Source organism: Sebastes fasciatus, chromosome 5, assembly GCF_043250625.1.
Source record: "Sebastes fasciatus isolate fSebFas1 chromosome 5, fSebFas1.pri, whole genome shotgun sequence".
Lineage (NCBI taxonomy): Eukaryota > Metazoa > Chordata > Actinopteri > Perciformes > Sebastidae > Sebastes > Sebastes fasciatus.
In genome coordinates this window covers 35161747-35177988 of record NC_133799.1, presented here as the reverse complement: position 1 = coordinate 35177988, position 16242 = coordinate 35161747, and the positions used below count along the sequence as shown (strand labels likewise).

General features: G+C 41.7%; 1 pseudogene; it reads left to right on the top strand.

Annotated features, from left to right (window-relative positions):
* Nucleotides 1-15383, top strand: part of LOC141768564 (protein NLRC3-like) — a 32111-nt pseudogene extending 16728 nt beyond the window's left edge.
* The last annotated feature ends 859 nt before the right edge of the window (nucleotides 15384-16242 follow it).

Here is a 16242-nt window from a genome sequence, read left to right as displayed (position 1 = left end):
TCCAGACAGTGCAGTGTCCGTTCAGAGCATGTCTGTTCAGAACGGGCCGAATGCTTGGCTTGTGGTGTTGCTGCTTGCAGCTTTCTCGAGAACCGCTCGTACAAAAAACTTCACACTCGACATTGTGCCTCCTTGGGTCCTGAGCAATACACCTGCCATGACATAGTTGTGTCACACACCCAAGTCACGGTTACTCATGGTTAGGAACACCGGTGAAAAACACTCTGTTTCAAAGGAAGAAACAGACCCCGGTAGCTGTTACTCGCAGTCAGAAACATCGGTGAAATACACTTAGCGGAGGTAATTTCCAAATAGGTGTATTAGTTGCTTGCTTTGACATAACCACCACGGTTATAAAGTAGAGCATGGATTTAATTATCGGAGGTATTTTTCTCGAGGTAACGGTATTAGTGTTATTTGTTAGTATCAAGTCTGACACCGGGGAAATACCGTCTTACTCATGGGAGAAAAACACACACAGGTCACAGCTTACTCACGGTTACACCCGTGAAATACAGAAGAGTTTGGTTGTAAAGTGAACTGCAGTCAATGAGCAGCGGTCTGCCCGCTGTGGATGACATGTTGGACCCCGCTGCTGCACAGAGAGCTGGTCACTCGTTTATTCAAAGTTTAATAACATTGAACGTGTCAGGCATCCAAACTTGACAATGCATGTCCTTGGATCCCCAGCATTACACCCACCAAGTGTGAAGTCGATTGGATGAGCGGTTCTCAAGATATGGGAAGGACACACAGACAGACAGACAGACAGACAGCTTTATAGTTAGATAAACAAACTATCAAAATGCACACAGACTCTGGATGTATTATTGACAAGCCCTCGGTATTTGATATTAAGCCAAACACCGTACCGGACTGGTATACCGCATTTTACCACTAGGTGTCGCAGCAGAGAGCCCATGAACGAGAGTGGAGCGCCTCCAGTCTACTTGGTTGTAATGCACCTCTAAGCTGGTTTGCCAACCGCCAATAAACACTAAAGAAGAAGAAGTGGCACCACATTACACCAAGCCCCCAGGAAGTGCGCCGGTCGACGATCTGGACTTTCGTGGTGGCCAAACGGCGGTACTGTAACTTCCGTGTCAGTCACGTGGTGCTGTTGGGCCCAAAAATACTTTTTCCCATAGACTTCCATTGGGAAAGAGACGTCTGTAACTCAGCGGATAATTTTTTTTGAGGTGAATCAACTCCCCAGTACGAACACTCTAAAAAGGAATATTAAAGTTGTGAAATGCACTAATAGCTGAATCCAGAGTTATTTCCCTTCCTCCGTTCATGTGAATGAGACCCAGACCGTGACGTTGGGACCCCTTGACCGAGTCATGTGACCGAGCGGACGCTACTGCGCATGTCCCAATTGCCCATGGTCCGCCAAGATCTGGGTACTTTTCCAGACGGAAGTCGAGCCATTTAGGCTTCATGCGCCAATGAGCAACTTTCATAGGAATGAACATGGCCCCGCCTCCAACGCTGTATCCAGTTCTTTTAATACATCCATGCCTGACACCTTACCTCGTCTGTTTTTGGGCTGATCTCTTTCATTGGCTTCAAATCCAAAATGTTTCTTTGAGACCAGCTCTGCCATGTCTCGACTCGTCACCCCAAAAAACACATGAACTTTCTAGTAAACAAACCTCTTCTTGTTTATAAACCAACATAATATCATAATATTATATTAATCATGTTGTCATATTGCTAATGTTTTCACTGGTGTTGGTTTGTTGGTTTGTTTGTTTGTTTGTGTTAGCAGGATTACTCCAAAAGTTTGTGATGGATTTGAATGACATTTTTGGGATGGGTGGGGTGTGGCATAATCAACAATCCATTACATTTTGGTGGTGATCTGGATCATTATCTGGATTCAGGAATTTTTTTAATGATTCCGATCAGCCTGAGCATTAAGACCACAGGGTATAACACATGCACAGTGTAACTGATGACGCGTTGATGACACATGACCCCGCCTTCTTCTTTCTGAGAGCAGAGAGATACGTGTGTGGATGTGTGTGCGGGAGCCACTGACCGTCTGCGGTGAGAAAGAACAAAGCGGTAGCTGACGGGATGAGAGACAACGTAGTGTAACGTTATACAGACATAACAAGGCTGCTGAATGAGAGAGGCATCCGCCGATACGTTACACGGAACACACCGTGTTAATAACAAGCCGACCACCTCACGGTACCGCCAGCTGTGAGCTGTGATCTGTTTCTAAAGTCAGGGGTCTGCGCTCTCCGAGTGCCATTCTAGTTAGTAATGTAATACAGGCTAGATTTAGCACTGTCTCTGTGTCACTTTTCAGGTCTAATATTATTATCCGATTTGTTTCATTTCTGTACCGTTTGGCAGCATTGAATTTTCCCATTTATGGACGTGAATCTGACAGCAGCAGGTAGCTAGCAAAGAGAGGTCATCTTTCTCAACAGTATTATTATTACTCATTCAGTTTTAAAAAGGCTTTTCTAATCAAGAAGGCCTCATGCTAACTTTGTGGAGACGGACCTGGGATCAGATCACACTGACAGACTGGACATTAGGGAAACCTCAATGTAACTACAGTTCTCTCTCTTCTGCAAGATTAAAGAAAAGCAAAGATTAAAAGTCTGCAGGTTTGAGAGAGAGTGATTAGAATTATTGTTTCATGTCAAACAGTGAGATAAGATTAGCTGAACCACTGAGATAAGATTAGCTGAACCACTGATGTGAGCAAATGTTAGTCAAATAAGTATATATCAAACTGTTTAGTCATTAAATGCATGAAGTAAATATTAACTGTCCTCTTTCATAATAACATATTTTGTAATTTTTGTGTCATGACAGACTTTCTCGTTGTGGACTCTCAGATACTCAATGTGAAGTTGTGGCCTCAGCTCTAAAGTCCAACCCCTCCAATTGCCCAGCCTTAGTATGTATCCAGTCAGTATGTTGTGTTTGACAGTTTCCTTGTTGAGCTGCAGGAGGATTAGTAACACAAAGAGGGAATTTGGTACTAAACAGTCTGTAACTTTGGTAAACACTATAAAATTCATTCACCTATGTATCGCACATTTTTTTTTGAACAATTTTGAAATAGATTTTTTAAAGCCAGAATCAATATATTTGCTTCATTTGAGTCTATGCGGAGGTAGAAGGAAGTTACCGCTTTTATTGTTGTAGTCTGAGTAACGTCACGTCATATCCGTTCCAACCAAAACAAACCAGCCAGCCGCCGCGAGCCGAAACGAAAAAGTAGAAAACGGCGGAGGTTCTGCGTGGATACGACCTGCACCCTCACATGTTAAATCCAGCGTGGTAAACACTACACATCTGGTAAAGTATGGAAACACTTTGAGTTTCACACATTGCAGGAAATCACGGCTAAAGCTGCATGCTAACTCTGTCATAGACAGGAAACGTTACCGTATGGCGGTAACATGGCGGTCGAGCCGGCCGTCGCTCTCATCTCCGTGGTCAAATGAGCCGACGCTACAACTGTAGATCATCCATATACTGACATTTATGTAAAATGCATTCAAACAGCCCCAATGGAGCTGACCATGGATGTATAAAGAAAACGGAGCTGATGGGAGAGCTAGAGACGGACTTGGAGAAGTTAGAGGAAGTGTACACGTGTGACTACGTCCGGTTTTCAAAATAAGGTGTTAACAAAGGAAACTGTACATACAAAATACATCTATGGAAATAAGATTGATTGGATTATATTCACCAGAAGTATAAAACATTACATGTCCCTTATAAATTAAAACGAAAATACCACTAATTTGTGAGGGAAATATCTTTATCCTTTGATTTTTTGGTTGCTGAAAAAATTTAATAAATAATTCCTGACAATGACTGATATATTTGACTTCAGGACATCTCTGACTAAATACATGCTGAAAATCAAACATTTTTACTGTATTAATTTAGATATTTTACAAAGTAAAAGTCCCTAGATGTGTATGATTCAACTTTTTCTCACGGTCTAGTGTTAAAAAAGTTAACAAAAATCACAATAAATCGCAAAATCAAATCCCAATACTTAAAAATCACAATACATATTGAATCGTGATAGTTTCGAATCGGGAGATAGTTGAATCGTCCCAGCCCTATTAAACACTCACTTGATTTGTCGGACTCAGACTGCTGAATCTTCAAATTAGTTTCAGTTGAACTTATGAAGTAATTTCTTACAGTGTAATTGTGTTATGAAGGGACCACTTCACAGGAGGAGTGATTACTGCCACAAATAATTATTTTAATGTACATGTGACATGTGGCTGTTGTTTACAGACACACTTGAACAAATGTGGACCTTTCCTGTAAATGACACAAACCTACTAAGCTACCAGATACAGTGAGAAGAAGGCCATGTAATAAAGGAAATAATGAAGTCCAACAAGTCTGATTTGATATTGATCCTCTAATTCCAGACTTGACTGAGATCAGCCGCATGTTATTGATGTGTGTTGACATGAACAGGTGTATGAATGTTTTGGTTGACATTTGGATGATGTCTGTAGAAGGCTGACATTATGATGATCCACAATAACACAATGACAAAGTCACTCTACTCATTTTAGGGGAAAGCTCATTGATTAGGACATAGTAATGTTGAGCTACACATTTAAAACCTGAACACACCTGATTGGATTATAAAGTGATTTTTATTTTCATCATTTATTCTTTATTCAGATTGTTGAGCTGCAGGTTGTCAGAGATCAGCTGTGCTTCTCTGGTCTCAGCTCTGAAGTCGAACCCCTGCCATCTGAGAGCTGGAGCTGAGTGGAAACAAGCTGCAGGATTCAGGAGTGAAGCTTCTGTGTGGTTTTCTGGAGAGTCCACACTGTAGACTGGAGACTCTGTGGTCAGACACCATTTTTCACTTATGTACTGAGATTAATATGATGTGAAAGTTGTGGTGACACTAAACTGCAGACATAAGGCTGATATTATACTGATCCACACTGAGGGCCCTATCTTAGACCCAGCGCAAAGCGGCGCACAGCATAGTTTCAGACTGACGCAGTCGTCATTTTCATGCTTAGCACCCACGTTGTATAAGTAGCAGATTTACTTTTGCTGATTTTTTTTTCTTCTTTTTGTTGCCTGATTTTCTTCCCTTTCCCCCCAAATCCATCCTGACATATTTGACATCTTTGGAAACTTTGAGATCTTGAGTCGAATCTTGAATCAATGTCTGTGTTTTTTATTTGTGTTTGGCTGCACAACATGAGTTTGTATAGATGGATCCACTGGTGGAGCTGTCAGAGTTTAAGAGGTGAAGTCACTACGTCTTTATTGAAGTAGCAGCACGTTGTCATTAATATTAACGAGAGCTCTGTTTCACTGTTTGTATTTTACAGTTTTTAACCTGCATCCTGTTGGCTTCAGGTGTTTGGAGTTTACATTTTCTAAACTTCGACGTTCTAAACCTTCTTCAGCTCTGAACACATTATTAAACATTGAATGATTTCAAGCAGGAACTTTGTCTTCTAAACTTACATCATTTATTCTTTATTCAGATTGAGTTGGTGCAGTTTGTCAGAGATCAGCTGTGCTTCTCTGGCCTCAGCTCTGAAGTCCAACCCCTCCCATCTGAGAGAGCTGGACCTGAGTAACAACGACCTGCAGGATTCAGGAGTGAAGCAGCTGTGTGGTTTTCTGGAGAGTCCACACTGTAGACGGGAGACTCTGAGGTCAGTTCACAGACTCTCTGTTACTATTATAGATCTTATACGTTTAATTAACAATTCAAACTAATTTATGAACAAACATATATGAGGTTGTAGATTGCCTTTTCTTCATATTTTCATGTTTCTTGAACTAAATTCAGTCTGCAGTCACAAAAGACTTATAGAAAATATCCAGTTAGTTGTTGAAGTAAATTAATGTTTATCATTGTTGGTAAATGATCACATCTGGATACAGAAGATCCTCTGGACTAATATGTGTTTTACATTGATCAAGTTTACTTCATGAAGTAGAAACATTTCTCTGGTTTCTGTTAAATTAAATGTGTTTTCACAAATAATGTCTGATCATTGATATTGATACTTCAGCAAACACCAAATGCAGCTGTTTAAAGGATCAATATAGTGTTGATCCTATAATTCCAGACTTGACTGAGATCAGCAGCATTTTATTGATGTGTTTTGACATGAACAGGTGTATGAATGTGGTGGTGACATTTGGATGATGTCTGTAGAAGGCTGACATTATGATGATCCACAATAACACAATGACAAAGTCACTCTACTCATTTTAGGGAAAAGATCATTGATTAGGACATAGTAATGTTGAGCTACACATTTAAAACCTGAATACATCTGATTGGATAATAAAGTGATTTTTATCTTCATCGTTTATTCTTTATTCAGATTGAGCAGCTGCAGTTTGTCAGAGATCAGCTGTGCTTCTCTGGCCTCAGCTCTGAAGTCCAACCCCTCCCATCTGAGAGAGCTGAAGCTGAGTCACAACAAGCTGCAGGATTCAACAGTGAAGCTGCTGTCTGGTTTTCTGGAGAGTCCACACTGTAGACTGGAGACTCTGAGGTCAGACACCATTTTTTACTTCTGTACTGAGATTAATATGATGTGAAAGTTGTGGTGACACTAAACTGCAGGTATCAGGCTGATATTATACTAATCCACACTGATTATGTCAATGCTAAAGTACATTTTCTTCTTCATTGGTTTAGTCCATTGACTGTGGCAGAGCAATGTTGAGCTACACATTTAAAACCTTAATAATCAAAACACCTGACTTTCATCGTGTTAAAATAATTATAAGAAATACATAAATATGAGGTATAAATAAATAATCTCTATTTCAACTATGAGACAATAACAAATATATTCAGTATGTTTTTTCTATAAATGTTATGAATCTATATGATGCTTATAATGACTGAATAGTTTAAACTGAAGATGCTTTGATTTTATGACTCCACTATTCTTAAAATATATATTATAGATGTCTTATCTTTTATATCTTTTGTTCACATTTCCCCAAAATTCATCCTGACATATTTGACATCTTTAAACTTTGAGATCTTGAGTTGAATCTTGAATCAATTTCTGTGGGTTTTTATTTGTGTTTGGCTGCACAACATGATTTTGTATAGATGGATCCACTGGTGGAGCTGTCAGAGTTTAACAGGTCAAGTCACTACGTCTTTATTGAAGTAGCAGCACGTTGTCATTAATATTAATGAGAGCTCTGTTTCACTGTTTGTATTTTACATTTTTTAACCTGCATCCTGTTGGCTTCAGGTGTTTGGAGTTTACATTTTCTAAACTTCTACGTTCTAAACCTTCTTCAGCTCTGCACAGATTATTAAACATTGAATGATTTCAAGCAGGAACTTTGTCTGCTAAACTTACATCATGTATTCTTTATTCAGATTGTGGGGCTGCAGATTGTCAGCGATCAGCTGTGCTTCTCTGGCCTCAGCTCTGACGTCAAACCCCTCCCATCTGAGAGAGCTGGTGCTGGGTAACAACGGGTTGCAGGATTCAGATGTGAAGCTGCTGTCTGATCTTGTGGAGAGTCCACACTGTAGACTGGAGACTCTGAGGTCAGTAGAGGGTCGGAGTCGGTCCATGCTGGTTTCAGCAGTATTGTTGCGATGTGTTTCCTCAGTTAAGCTGTGAGAGGAGAACGGTGACACACAGAGAGAGAGAGAACAGTCAGCCAATCAGATCAGCCAGAAGTTTGTTGTGATCATGTGTTAGAGTTGATGTGGACTTCCGGTCGATAGGCAGATGGAGTAGACGCACTAGCCGGTGCTCCGGTAAACTTTTCATTTTTATACCATCCAGCCCTCTAACTTCCACGCCAAAACGAAACCTTTTTTTTATTTATCTAATTTTTCTCCTGACCGACCCTTTTATTTCTCACAATGACTTCGAAAGGAGCCAAGGGGAGCAAAAAAGAAGATGCTAACGTTAGCTTAACACTGGAGGCTATCACCACGCTGCTTGAGCAACACCGTGATGCGCTAGCCACCGAGTTCAGAACATCATTCAGCCAGCTGGACTCAAAACTAGACCAAACACGGCTCACAGTGGAGGACCACGGCCAACGTGTCTCCTCCTTGGAACTAGCTGCAGAAGACCTCAGCCAACGAGTCGTGGATCTGGAGAACGTGTGCACCACCCTGAGCGAGGATAATGCTAGGCTAAAGGCTAAAGTCACCGACCTGGAGAGCCGAAGCAGGCGCCAGAACATCCGTATCCTGGGTCTCCCGGAGTCCATTGAAAGCGGACGCCCCACTGAATTCTTCTCAAATTTGCTGCGCGAGGTGTTCGGTACCGAGACACTGCCATCCCTCCCAGAACTGGACCGGGCCCACCGCTCCCTAGCTGCTAAACCGGCCCCCGGACAGCGACCGCGCCCGGTTATTCTCCGCCTGCACCGGTATCAGGCGAAGGATCTGCTCATCAGAGAGGCACGGCGGAGAGGTAAACTTGAGTTCCGTGGCCAGCCCATCCGTGTTCTGGAGGACTACTGCCCTGAAGTTGTGAACCAGCGGGGGGAATACAGAGACGTGATGGCAGAACTTTATCAACTGGGACAGAAGCCTGCTCTGCTCTACCCAGCCCGGCTCCGGCTGACGCTGTCCAGCGGAGCCAGAAAGTGGATCAGCTCAGTGGACGAGGCACACAAGTACATCAGCAGCCTCCGCAGGTCACCGGAACATTCATAAAGGGACTCTTTAGTAACTATGGACCCACTGGATGAGAGGTATCACTGTTTATAGCCCTACCATTTTACACGTAGTGCGGCGTATGTTAACTGTCACGTGGGTTTGTTTACATCGGTGAACATGTTCATTTATCCAGACTATACACGTGTTTTTGCGCTGCTCTCTTGTTAGGCTACATATACAGACAGTTGCAAACATTTACAAGCAAACATTACTTTATTTAGCCTGGTTCTATACTGGCTCTCTGGAGCTGTTATCACATATGACAGCTTTGCCCTCTCTGAGTGTGATGCCGTTTCAATGAGAATCTGCGCTGGATTTTAAAGGGCCAGTTGAACAGTTAGTTCACATTTCAAGCTGGAATTATCATTTTGAAGACTGGTTATTCTACGTTTATTAGTACTTAAGTGGGTCTTGTCCTGTACCGTTAATTCAACTATTTAGCTATCTGGTATGGCACAAGTGAATCCATGTTTTCTCCCTCTCTCTTATTTCTGTCTACTTTGAAATCACAATTCCATATGATGTCTGATTCCTGCTTCTATGGTTTTGGTGAAATTTTGTTTTTAATTTTGATTTCTGATTTCTGAAACTCGTGCTAGAGCTTCCCAGCTTCCACAGTTCATAAAGTTGATTGTTTAAGCCAAAATATTGTTTTAGAGGTGCTTGTAATCTACTTTTGTATGTATACCGGAGCAGCAGTTAATTTAGTTTAAGACAGGAAGAGTTGTTGTTGTGCAATGTTTGTTCTGAAGAGCTTGCTGCTTTCTTTTTTAGCAGTTTTCTTGGTTGGGGAGGGGGGTGGGGGGAAGGGATATGTCACTGCCAGTAACACCTTAGTAACTTACACAAACCTATTACTGTACACTAGTCACTCCTGGTCTCCAATGACCTGCTACAGCTGTATCTTAAAGCAACCACTTGAATACTGTGCTCGCGTCCTAACCTTTTTAGTCAAGCTGCATGGATAGGCACTTAAAACTACAGAGCTGGAATGTCAAGGGTTTGAACCACCCCATTAAAAGAAAGAAGGTTTTCTCACACCTCAAACAACTTAAAACAGAAATAGCCTTCCTGCAAGAAACCCATATTTGCAGTTCAGACAGTGGTCGTCTTCTGTCATGCTGGATGGGGCAGAAATTTCACTCCGCTTTTCCAGCCAAAGCCAGAGGGGTTTCAATCCTTATCAGTCAAAGTATTTCCTTCGAACCACACAATGTGATTGCTGACAAGTTCGGTCGATATGTTATTGTATCTGGGAAATTATATGACACACTGGTAGTGCTTGTGAACGTGTATGCCCCTAACTCAGATGATGTAGGTTTTTTCGAACATTTGTTTTCTCTGCTGCCAGACCTCAACACATACTCTCTCATACTTGGTGGTGATTTCAATTGTTGGGTAGACCCAGTTTTAGACCGATCTTCCACTAACCCCAGCACAATAAGTAAATCAGCCTCTTTCATTCAAGCCTTTCTCTCTGACTACGGTGTCTGTGATGTGTGGCGCTCTCTACATCCAAACGATAGGGAATACTCGTTTTTCTCGCACGTCCATCATACATACTCCAGGATAGATTATTTTTTTATCGACAACCAACTAGTCCCGCTGGTTCAGTCCTGCGCTTATCAGAGTATTGTCATTTCAGACCACGCTCCTATTGGTTTGACCATGTCCCTCCCTGGCCTCCCACAGAGGAGCAGGCACTGGCGGTTTAACTCAACCCTACTGCCTGACGATAATTTTGTGAAACATATGGAGAAAGAGATAGCCTTTTTTCTTACTACTAATATATCCCCTGAAACCTCTAGCCTAATTGTATGGGATGCTCTTAAAGCTTATCTTAGGGGGCAGATCATAGCATACACCGCTCAAGTGAAGAGAAAATCCTATAAAGAGCGCTTGGATCTGGCCCACCAAATTGGAGAGATTGACAAACAATATGCTCAAACTCAAAGTCCAGACCTTTATAAAAAACGATTAGAACTCAAAACCAAATTTGACCTGCTTACAACTCACTCAACTGAACACTTGCTTTTAAAAAACAAGGCCAGGTTTTACATATATGGAGACAAATCTGACAAAATGCTAGCCAACCAACTCAAAGGCTTTAAAGCAAAACAAAATATCTCTAAAATCCAAATGTCAAATGGTCACATAACTTCAGATCATTCACAAATTAATGAGACATTCAGGGATTTTTATTCCCAGCTTTACACCTCAGAGTCTCAGGCCGATTGTAATGTAATTCTTGACTTCCTGCACAGTCTAAATATTCCCCAAATTTCTTTGGACTTCAGGAAGAGACTGGAAGAGCCCATATCTCAGGCAGAAATAGCTTTAGCAATTTCCTCAATGCAGTCAGGTAAGAGTCCGGGTCCCGATGGTTTCCCAGCAGAATTTTTTAAAAAGTTCTCCTCGCTACTTTCCCCACAGTTATGTTCAGTCCTATCTGAATCCTGTAGGCAAGGTTCCCTTCCTCAATCATTTACCGAGGCTTGTATCACTCTCATTGCTAAAAAAGGTAAAGACCCAACCGAATGTGCCTCCTACAGGCCTATCTCCCTTTTAAACACAGATGCAAAAATTTTGGCTAAGGTCCTAGCCCGTAGACTGGAGAATGTCATTCCTACAATTATATCCGAAGACCAAACTGGCTTTGTCAGGGGCAGACAATCGTACTTTAACATACGACGACTATTCAATATCATCTACTCTGCCTCTGAGGAAGTCCCTGAGTGTGTTGTGTCTCTCGATGCGGAGAAAGCATTTGACCGTGTTGAATGGAACTACTTATTTGCTGTTCTGAACAAATTTGGTTTCGGCCCGAAATTTACCTCGTGGATTAAGCTACTATATTTGCATCCCTCAGCCTCAATTAGTACTAACTCCCAGCAGTCTAAACCATTCAACTTACATCGTGGAACCCGTCAAGGGTGCCCTCTGAGCCCCATACTTTTTGATTTGGCCATCGAACCGCTTGCCACAGCCTTCCGCAGTTGCGGGGACATATCTGGTATTTGGAGGGGCAACACAGAGCATAGGGTCTCACTTTATGCTGATGACCTCTTGCTCTTTGTCTCAAACCCGGGTACCTCACTACCCCCCGCTCTGTCGTTGCTCAATCAGTTTGGTAAATTTTCAGGATACAAATTAAATCTCAACAAAAGTGAGCTTTTTCCCATCAATGATGAAGCACGAGCCTTAGACCTCACCAACCTGCCTTTCAAAATTGAAAAAAATAAGTTTTCCTATTTGGGCATCTCAATTACTAAAAAGTACAAAGATCTATTTAAGGAGAATTTTATTGCTCTGTTAAACCAGATTAAACAAACACTGAAACAGTGGTCACCTCTGTCCATGTCTCTCGTGGGTCGTATCAATTCCATCAAAATGACCATCCTACCCAAATTTCTTTACCTCTTTCAGGCCCTACCACTTTTTATCCCCAGATCTTTTTTCAATCAACTTGATTCAATTATTTCCGCCTATATATGGCAGGGTAAGCGTCCCCGTCTTAACAAGGTTCATCTCCAAAAAACCAAGGCTACTGGTGGTCTGGCACTTCCAAATTTCTGTTTCTATTATTGGGCTGCTAACTTGCGATGTCTTGCGTTTTGGTCTTACTTTTACAATCAGCCCGACTGTCCTTACTGGGTAGCGATGGAACTCCACTCGGACGATAACCTGTCTGTTCTTGCATTGCTAGGATCCTCGCTTCCGCTCCCCTCAATTAAATCTATCAGGAACCCGGTAGTTAAACATTCTTTGAGAATATGGGCTCAATTCAGGAAATACTTTGACTTGGACAGCTTCTCTACTCTAAGCCCCATTGCGTCAAATCATCTTTTCAAACCATCTATTCAGGACCCTGTTTTCCAAGAATGGCACAGGAAAGGTATTGTGCGTTTCAAAGATTTATTTGTAGATAATACTTTGGCATCATTCGAGCAGCTAAGCAAAAAATTCAGTCTTCCTAAGTCCAACTTTTTTAGATATCTACAAGCAAGGCGCTTTGTGCTCTCTCAGTTGTCCGGCTCCTCTGCATCGATAGACACGGCAATTGTCAATACGATCCTTTCTTTAAATCCATCACACAAAAGACTTATCTCCACTCTCTATGGCATGATATCAGACTTGAAGCGTGCCCCCATGGACAAGCTTAGAGCAGCATGGGAGGAGGACTTAGGCCTCTCTCTATCACCGGATACATGGAATTCCATATTGAAGCAGGTTAATTCATCCTCTCTATGTGCTTGTCACTGCTTACTTCAGTTTAAAGTGGTGCATAGGGCTCATATCTCAAAAGCCAAACTGTCTCGCATGTATCCTGAGATTAGTCCCAACTGTGACAAGTGCAAGAGCAGTGAAGCCTCCCTTATTCACATGTACTGGTCATGCCCTAGTCTTACAAACTATTGGACGGAGATCTTTCACACTCTATCTCAGGTGTTAAACGTCAAATTAGAACCAAACCCTCTGGTTGCTCTGTTCGGGGTCACCGGAAGTGAGACGCAATTACCTGCAGAAAAACGACGTACCTTATCCTTTGTTTCCCTTCTGGCTCGGCGAGCAATCCTGCTCAGGTGGAAGGGCGCTGCCCTTCCCACTCACACACAATGGTTGGCGGACATCATGTCTTGCTTAAAGCTTGAGAAAATCAGATGCTCGCTTCAATATTCACATGGGAAATTCCTGAAAGCATGGGGCCCTTTTTTAAATACATTCCAGACACTGTAAATACTTGATTACCAAGTACAGCTTGACTACATCACAAAGTATTCAATCATTCATCGCAAGTCATTGGCGTGACAGTTAGCTTCCCATATGGCGTGCTGGCAGTGACTGGGGAGGGATTGTTTTATTGTTTGTATAAATCCTTTGTTTTGACTTGTTTATTTGTTGGCATTGGTGCCAGCTGCTAATAATGTATACTAATACCTGTCATTCTTTTCTGGTTACCGAATAGAGCTGTACCTTTGCTATATACTGCAAAAAAAACCAATAAAAAGATCTTGATTTAAAAAAAAGAGTTGATGTGAAGAAGATGTTGTTGTTGTGTTCATGTCTCCAGGAAATAAAGCTGGATTACAGCTGACAGCATCACAACATGTATAGAGACAGTGGTCCTCATCCATCAAACTGTCGTACCATCAAATCTGATCAGAAAGTCTTTATTCTCTCATTGATCAGTTCATCTCTGTCACAGCTCTGAGATCAGTCTGACTGAAGCCTCGAATCACTGGCTCTTATTTCATAGAACCATGGTTACATTTCGTAACCATGATGTGGTCTGCCCAAAGAGTTATTAAAGGAGGGTAACGGGATGAGGGTGTGGAGTTTTAGTGTCTTTTGTAACTCGTTCCAGTCACTAGGAGCGGCAAACTGGAATGAATGACGACCAGAGGAGGTGCAGACTTTAGGAACGACCATACTGATGAATTTACTAGAAGATAAATTGCGGTTACTGTTGGAGATATTGAGTAGTGAGCGGAGATATGGAGGTTGGTTCTGCCAGTGATAGTTTTATAAATGAACTGTGTGCTGCATCACTGACTGACAGCTGATGAAGGGAGTCTCTGTAAACATTGGTTTATGACTTCTGTTCTCTTCTTCTCTCATCAGCTGGAACCGAAGGTGGTGATCTCTCTCAGAGTGAGTGATCAGAAAAGTGGATGTGTTGCGAGGATCAGCCATGTCCTGATGATCCACAGAGGTTCACCACCTGGACATGGATAACGCAATGGACTGTAATAGGACTATGCTAATGCAAAGCTCAAAATTTGTTTGTATGAATGTTCCTACTGTTTATTAGTTGTATAATAATTGTATGACTTAATTCCCACCTTTCTATGGGCATGTAGTGACAGTCAAAATACGCCCCCTGCTGGCTGACTGAGGTAATATCCCAGTAAGCAGCAGAGGAAACAGGCTCAGTAGTTAGTATGTGGATGAGTAGAAGGAGCTAATTCATGTGTTGTTGTGCGTTCATGACATACAGTAAGTAGTTTCTTATTTGCTCTCCTTTGACTTCTATGTAATAACTGTGTATTTATTCCTTTCTGTGCTTTTTTATCTTGTGCTTCAAAAGTACCGTGCTGTGTTCGCAGGATAGGCTAATTAGCATTCTATCGGAATGATATCAGGCTCTCTATAGTCTTTATTCCCCTGCATTGATATTTGACTATATTGCTATATTTCTGTTATAGTATGGTCTACTGTATAGAGTAGTTAAATAAGTCTCATTACACATTGCTTTGTGTTCAGCTCATGTTCAGTCTGTAGGTAATAAGTGTGGTTAATTAAGGCTGCGCTGTATGCGCTCCGCTGCCGTGCATGTTTCGGCCACCAAAGGTCACTATTATTCATTACGTTAATTCAGCTATATAGTATTGTGATAACCAGTGTGTATATTGTACTGAAAAAAATGTTTTTACAGTATGTAGTTGCTGTCAGGTTGTGTGTAAATGTACAGTATATATTGAGTTCACTGTGGCTATATTATTAACAAGAAATACTGCTGTTTAAGTTGCTTATATTATTTAGGTAAATTGTAAGTCAAGTTAGCTGATATTGTATTTCTCTGTTTGTTTCTGTAGGACCACAACACACATAGATCACAGATACATAACCTCAATCCATAAATAAAGAAGAGTGGATTTAACAGTTATCCGAGAGTGGAGTTTTGTGTCCTGACCGACACCCAGTGGCGAGTGTCATATATCCACCAGCCTAAGAAAGATTCCTCAGTTACAACTATTGTTATTACACAATCATATTAATTACATAGGAATTGCCTGAAAACATGATTTTCATTAGAAGAGATTAACTCAACTGATCTAAACATATATATATATATATATTTATATATATATACATCACAATGATTTCATTCAAAAGACACCTCTTTAACATAAAACGACATTTCACCTACTACAGGGCACTAAAGAGGAACATGACAGATCATGAATGCTTAATTCATGTTGACTTTTCAGAAAACTACGCCTGCAGGCACTCCTCTGAAATCCAAGCTGTACACTTTGCATCAAACCAGCAGCAGGCAACACGCCTCACCTTGAGTTCTACATGCTGGGGGTGTGAAAGAACATTATGTGCTTTTTTGGGCCGTGCACACAATACAGGCAGAAAGGCAATTTTGATCTGTTCTGTACTAAGCTGCAGCACTGTGGGTTCAAATCAGGCAACTGGAATTTTTTTGAGGCGAGCCACGGCAAGAGTGCTCCAGATGGAATTGGAGGCCTCCTCAAAAAGGACTGCTGACAGGCTGGTCAGCCACGGGAAAGACATCCCCAATGCTGAGCTCTTCTTCAACACACTGGTGTATGCACAGACCTCAGTAAAACTGTTCTACATCAGTGAGGATAACGTAGATGAAGCCACAAAGAGCATGCCAGATAGTCTCCAGGTGGTGCCATCAACCACGCGCATTCACCAAGTAGTAACAGTTAGCCCGGGACAAATCAGTTACCGTGATGTGAGCTGCCTTTGCTCAAAAAGACAGACCCTGGAGTGTC